Raw genomic sequence first — 6,962 nt, forward strand, 5'->3', positions numbered from 1 at the left:
CGCCGCGCCGTCCCGGGCTGAGGCGGCCGCGCCGCGCCGTCCCGGGCTGAGGCGGCCGCGCCGCGCCGTCCCGGGCGGAGGCGGCTGCGCTGGGCAGAGGCGGCCGCGCCGCGCCGTCCCGGGCGGAGGCGGCCGCGCCGCGCCGTCCCGGGCGGAGGCGGCTGTCCCGGGGCACGTCGCAGGGGGTGGGTGGCACCGGTGCTGCTGCTGGCGGGGCTGGCGCACATGGCACCGCTCGGCCCCTCAGGGTCGCGGCCGGGCCGGAGCGGGCCCTGCACGGGGCGCCGGTGCCCCGGGTTGACGCTGCGCCTTTGCAGGGCTGGAGACGTTCGTGTCCGTCGCCAGGACGCTGCCATCGGCCCAAGTGTACGATGTCGTGGAGGGATACGTGAAAATTTCCATGGAGTGTGCTGAGATATTCAAGCTTCTCGATGGAGAAAGGAAGCCTGAAAGTGAAGTAAGTTGGACAGGGGGCTTGTAATTCAGGGACTGGCGGCTGCAGTCCCAACAATCCCACCCTGGAGAAGAAGCGACAAAAGGTTGCCAGAAAATGGTCACAGTGGCCAAGGCTGCCAGAGCTCCAGGAAGGTTTGGGCAGCGCTGTCAGGCGTGGGACTGTTGGGGTGGCTGTGCAGGACCAGGAGTTGGACTGGATGATCCTTGTGGGTCCAGCTCAAGATACTCTGTGGTTCTGTGAATAAATGCTTTGTGGTGTAGATAACTCTGATAATTGATTATGGCTTTGGTTTGGTTTTTTTCTTTTTTTTCTGGAAGTAGCAGTGGCAGAAGCACCTACCGAGTGGGAGATGCTCTTTTCAGTTCATAGATGTTCCTGGATTTAATGACACACACAGCCAATCGTCCCGTCCAAATCAAGCTGTTAAGGTTCTTTAAATGTTATCAAAAGATCTTTTAGGAAATAAGGGGATCAATAAAAGCAGTTAAGTAAGCAAAACAGTAGTCTGGTGAAAGTAAATGTTCTTAGGTATCTCCCTGATATATCAGTATTTCTAGGAAGCCGCTGGTAAAGTTGACCTCATTTTTCTTATTTTAGCTGGACACAATTTATCCTCATCAGAATATGACGAATGAACAAAGAGTTCAATAATTTTTCACTCTGAATGCTGGTGCAGCATTGCTGACTGCTTACAACATAGTACTGTATTGTGTGGCTTTTTAACCATCGCCTGCTATTCTTTGTCTTCCAGTATCATTTTTATCTGTGTCGTGTTCAGTGACAGCCTTCCCTCAATATCCCATTGCTCACAGGGGCTGGTGTTTGTAATGGGCGCAGCCCAGTGCTGTGTGGTTTCTGGATTCCTCTGCAGGGAAATAATTGCAAGACCGGAACAGCCCCAGTGTTTTTCTCGGGGACATTTTGTTTTTCGTCGTCCACTTAGGAGCAGCCGTCTCTTAAAGCAATGATTCCTTGAAACTACATGCTCTCCAAAGTGATCTTTTCCGAGAGGAAGCATTAATTTGGGAGAGAATCTAAAAGTTAATGTCACTTTCGTGTGTGGAAGCTTTCCTCTTGGGGTGGGGTTACCCTTTATCGATGGTGGTTATTACTATTTGCTCAGCTAATAATTTCAAGTCTTACCTGATATTGTCAGATACTAACATACTTTTTTATCCGGCAGATGCTGTTAGTCTTTCAAGCCCTAGAAGCCATTTTACTGAGGACAGCCAGCGACCGCTCACATTTGTGGGAATGAACATCGTCAGAAAGTTGATTCATTCCTATATGAGACTGGTCTATGCTGCTTTGTATTCTGAAAATCACAAGTAAGTCTTCTTGGTGCTCTGCTGGAGAATCTCTGTCAGTTGATCTGGAGGGACTGTACGGGACGTTTCAAAATTCATCTTGAGTTATTGCTAATAATCCACCTTTATTTAATAATCCTTTTCCACTTGTCATAAAATAATTGCCTGTGGAAGTCTTTGCAAAGTGAAAGCTCTGATGCATCATACAATCCAGTGCTGTAGGATAATTTCCTGAAGGTGTAGTTTTCATCGGTTGGGCCTGCCCTGGTGAGAGCTAACACTGGTGGTACCTTGAGTCCTCTTACTTTATTGCTGCTTGATTTGTGGGGTGGAATGTACTGCGTGGAACAGGGCTGGGCAGTCTTCCTGTGACAGCAAAAAGAGCTGCTCTTGAGTTCTTTGTTTTCCTGTATTTTTTTTGGAGTCAGGTTGCCATGTTTATAATAGATTTTTCTCTTTCAGACTGGCTTTTTCTGTAATTTTTTCAGTCTCCTAAAACTGAGGTCATTTTAGGTTGCTCAATAACTGTTGTTATTTAGTCCAGACCAAACAATTTCTCATGCTCCTGTGGATGGGGAAAAAAGTTGCAAATGCCAGAGACATTTCAGTACAGACCTGGGAGGAAGAGGGAAGCAGAGAAAAAATCAGACTGAAATTGACTTGGCCGAGGCAAATGACTCATCTTTCAGTCTTTGAGCAGAACTGGAAAACCTTTTCTCTGCTTGCCTAGTTCATAGGCACAGCTGTGCTTCCTGAGCTGTGCAGTTGATCTTATTGCAGCAGGCTTTTTAACCTGACAAAGAATCTCAAATGTGTAAACTGGAAACAAATTTTGAGGCTGTGCAAGATGTGCACTTCTGATGAAATGTTTAAAGATTGCAGGTTCTGGAGGAATCCTTCTAGAACCTGCACAGAGGGGGCTGCAGATTTCTGGTGGGAGATGCTCTGCATTTTCTGTGCAACCTCTTTGCTGTGCAGAGGGATTTTCTTTATTGCATGTCTAGATGGGATCTCTGCTTGAACCACACGGCTTTTTACAGATTGTCCATGACAGATGCACGATGGACAAGTTACAAATCTGTTCATGGTAGTGGCTGTTCAGATGATGGAGGTCTGCTGTCCTCTTATGTATTCCTGTTGAAATAAATGGCAGACCTCTATGAATTTAGGAGTTCATAGAATCATAATTAAGGCTTGCGTAGTCCAGCCCCACTGCCATGAACAGGTCATCTTAGAGTTGTTCGTTTTGGCACTTTCACCCTTTTAAACTACTTGATAAAGGGAACATCCAGCCTCACCTTATGGCCTAATTTTGGGGAAGAATATGAAAAGGCATTTCCTTCTCCCTTCCTCCCTCACCCCTCTTTCCCAGCTGCTGTTATTACTACCTAAAATAATTGCTTTGATTATTTAACTTCCCTTCTATTTTCTCTTGAAGTTTTAATCTGTTGGTTTGGTGATTAGTATAACCATGATCCTGGAAATAACCTGCAGGTTTTCCCTCTGCTTTGTCTTTTTAGGATGAGCCAGGGGTGCCTTACACTGCTGTCAGCAATGGTGGCTCAGGGCCCGGGTTCAGCAAGGGATCTATATAGTCATTTCGATTTCAATGAAATACCTGCCTGGATTGTTGGAAAGAAGATGCAAGAAGGTAAATTAAGGTCCTGCATGCAATGAAATGCTATGCCATGGCTCCACCAGCATTTTTAGCTAACTGTTGGGAACAAACTGTTGCCAATGTTTGTTGTATTTTCATCTGCAAGAGCTCAACTCTCCCTTCCTGTCCTGTGTCAGGCTGAAGTCCTTGACTGTGCCTAACTGGACACATGAAAATGCCTTACGTGTTGCCAACGAGCTGTGGAGAAACATAAATGTACAGTTTCTGTGAACTGTCCTTCTGGTGTCTAAAACAGAGTGAAAGCGATAGTACACCCCTGGAAACTAGTCAGTCATTTTGTGGTTTGGTCCCACTGAAATAAATGGAAGTTGGAGAGGGGATATTGCTCAGTACTAATACAGGGTAATTGTGTTTGAAAGCATAAACAGAATAATCCAAATTATCTCTAACTGGAAATCCTTAAGAGGAATATGTGAGTGAGGGGAAGAAGTCACTCCTCTTTTTCCTGAAGAAACTATCTCTTGTTTCCTCCCTGTTTGCTAAAAATAGTCAGGATTGACACAAACCAGAACAAGAATATCTAAGTGTCATTCCAAATGCAAGTATAAAATTAATCCAGTATTGTTTGCAATGTTGACATATTGTTTCTGGATTTTAAAGATTACTTGCAGAGTGAATGTGTAAGTTTGTGTTAGGTTTGTGCCATCTGAGGTGAAAATTCAGACGTTTTCTTTATTAAGCAGTCAAATGGAAGGCAAAAAACCAAACATCCCTTTTTCCCTGGAACCACCTTTTATAGTTCTGGAACTGTCAGATTCCTCGAGTTTTGACCTCACTGCAGGAGTTGTCTGCAGGAGTACCTCCACCCTTAATTTTGAGTGCTTGGGTGTAGTCTTTTGACCACAAGCTGCTCAAGTGCTCCAGTAAGGTACAAGGAAACAAGCATCCAAAAGGTCTTACTCTTGTACAGCTTTCCATGAAATTGTGTCACAGCTGGTTATCAGAGGTGAGTTTTTAACACAAAAATACCAGGCCCAAAGCTTCCAGCAAAATTTTGTTTGTTTCTATATTTCTTCTTTCAGCCTTTTCATGAGTCCCTGCTGCCTTATCTTTTGCATACACAGAATCATCTTTACATGCAGATTATTTTGCACAGCAGGTTTAAAAAAAATTGTAAACCATGGGGGGACTCTGTCAGGGAGTGTAGTGATAGGATGAGGGATGAGGTTTTTTTTAAAAGAGGGTGTATTTACATAGGATATTGGGGGGAGATTCTTGGCCATGAGGGTGGTGAGACGCTGTCCAGCACAGGTTGCCCAGAGAAGCTGTCACTGCCCTGTCCCTGGAAGTGTCCAAGGTCAGGTTGGACAGGGCTTGGAGCACCCTGGGATAGTGGAAGCCATCTCTGCCCATGGCAGGAGGTGAATGAGGTGATCCTTAGGATCCTTTCCAACTCGAACCATTCCGTGATCCGTTGTTCATATCCTGTGGTGCTGTTACAGGTCAGGGTGTCGCTGCTTCCACTGTGCCTGAGTTGGTAGTTTTATACTTGCCCCTTTTAATGGGCATTTTTGTGACCTGACCAAGCAGGGCACAAGGGAGGAAGTTCAGTGACGCAGGGTTTGGCATGAAACTGCTGTTCATGTTTCCTTTTTCTTTAGATCTGTGGCCTGGTCTCATATCTCTGGAATTGAAGAGCACGTGAACTAGCACATTTTCCTTTTTAGGTAAAAGTGATCTGCTTCATGCCAGAAGCGTTTTAGCTGAATACACTGTGGATGTATTGCATGTAAATGTGGGTCTGTGGCTGCATGCAGCATGTTTACAGAAGTTGTTTCATTTACCCATTTGTGGCACTGGTACAGGTAATCAGCAGTTGCAGTATTGATTCTGCAGTTGGGTACCGCCTGGGTGCTGACAACTTTTTTTTTAATTTTATATTTACATTTTTATGTTTCCAGGGGAGAACAGATGCCCGCATGGCCTGTATTCAGTTTGCTCTCTCCTTTCTCATTGCTGGTGGCAGTGCAGTCTTGGCACAGGTGCTGGAATTAAAAGGTACTTCATAATTGCATTTGGGTTTTTGTTTTCTAAGGCACGGTCATTTACATGACCTAATTAAAATGCAAACCAGGTAGAGAGCACTAATGGGGCAGCAAAATGTCAGCACTGACAGTCCAAGTCTTGGAAACCAGTGGGGCAGCTAGGTTCTGTAGGACTGCAGCTGTAGTTCCTCAGCATTCTGTGGTCATCATGCTGTCACTTACTCCCAGTTCACCTTTAACAGCTTTATTTGCATTGTGGCCTCTAGAGAATTCCTTTCTAATGGGAGCTGAGACTCAGGCAAACAAAGTTTATTTGTGGCTTTCATCCAGTTCTTTCTAGCTCCCTGAGGGAGATGAAGTTAACAGGGAAGAGTTAGGTGTTGATTGTTTTGGTCCATGTGCTTTGCTTGCTTTCATTAATGGCTGGATAACAAGTAGCTTTTATGCCTCCTCCTGTTACAACTGAAACCTGAGATGACTTTTCCTAGGAAGTGAACAGTTGCATTAAGTGCTACTGCTGTTTCTCTCAGACAGGTATTTGTTGTCTGCCTCTTGCCAAAAGCTTACGCTGGCAAGTCTTATTTTGAAAGGGGAAAGGGAAAGAGAGAAATTTTTAAGTGAAATAATAAATTTTTCACAAACTGTAGTGTACTGTCTCGTGCACTTCCCCAGCCAAACCTACCTGACATTAGCTAAAAGTAGCGCGCCCAGAAATCGGCAGCATGACCGTATCCTTTCCTTCGCTTTTTCCTGTTGTTCAGCCCTGCACTGAACAGCAGTGGGACTGGTGGGGTTCTTACAGGGAGTATTCAGATGCTCAGGTTGTGCTTTATATGTGTGAGCACTTGTGAGTCAAATTAGAAACGGCAGCTCTCGATCTAAGCACCGAATAAGTGGATTTAGTTTTGAAAGTATTCATACAGGAAGGTGTGGGGAAGGAAACTGGGGATTCCGTGGGTGTTTTTCTCATTCCTGTTGGGAAGACGGCAGGTCATTTCCTAGGCAAGCGTGCTGGAAATAAAGTTGGTAATGCTTGTGCTGGGTAATGGAGGTGTGACACTCCACTCTTGCTGTGAAGGAAGGAGAAGCCAATTATGGAAATATTTTGTTTAGGTTCAGATGATGCTGAGATGCTGCTTCTGAAAGCTGCACTGCTTCAGGTCATGTCTTTATCAGAAGGTTGTGCCCCACTTGGTAGCACAGAGCAACTTTGATTTTAGCAAGCTGCTAAAAGGTATGTGATGGGGGTTTGTATTTCCTCCAGTGTTTTCTCTGGCTGTTTACAAAGTCCACAGCAGAAGGGAAGGTTTGCTTTTCTGTGGAGATAAAGGAACTGTTTTCTAAAAGTAGCCCATTTTAGTTTCTCTGTTCTGTTTTTATTATTTATTAAGTTTTTGTTGTTTGGTCTTACTGTTGGATTGCCTGGGTGGTGACTTTTTAAAATGTGTTGTTGTTTCTCTGATGAGGGCCACAAAGATCCTACCCAGGCTCCGAGAGGCTCAGACACCAGTGCTTTGTGCTGCTGATGTCAGGTC

General features: G+C 45.0%; 1 long non-coding RNA gene across 1 annotated transcript; it reads left to right on the plus strand.

Moving 5' to 3' along the window:
- The first annotated feature begins 321 nt into the window (after positions 1-321).
- Positions 322-3,258, plus strand: LOC136286160 (uncharacterized). The gene is made up of 2 exons (XR_010719797.1): positions 322-457; positions 1,641-3,258. It is a non-coding gene; the product is annotated as an uncharacterized lncRNA (long non-coding RNA).
- The last annotated feature ends 3,704 nt before the right edge of the window (positions 3,259-6,962 follow it).

This window comes from Chamaea fasciata, unplaced genomic scaffold, assembly GCF_029207755.1.
Source record: "Chamaea fasciata isolate MVZ Bird 193981 ecotype frontalis unplaced genomic scaffold, bChaFas1.0.hap1 SCAF_2, whole genome shotgun sequence".
NCBI classification, from domain to species: Eukaryota; Metazoa; Chordata; class Aves; order Passeriformes; family Sylviidae; genus Chamaea; species Chamaea fasciata.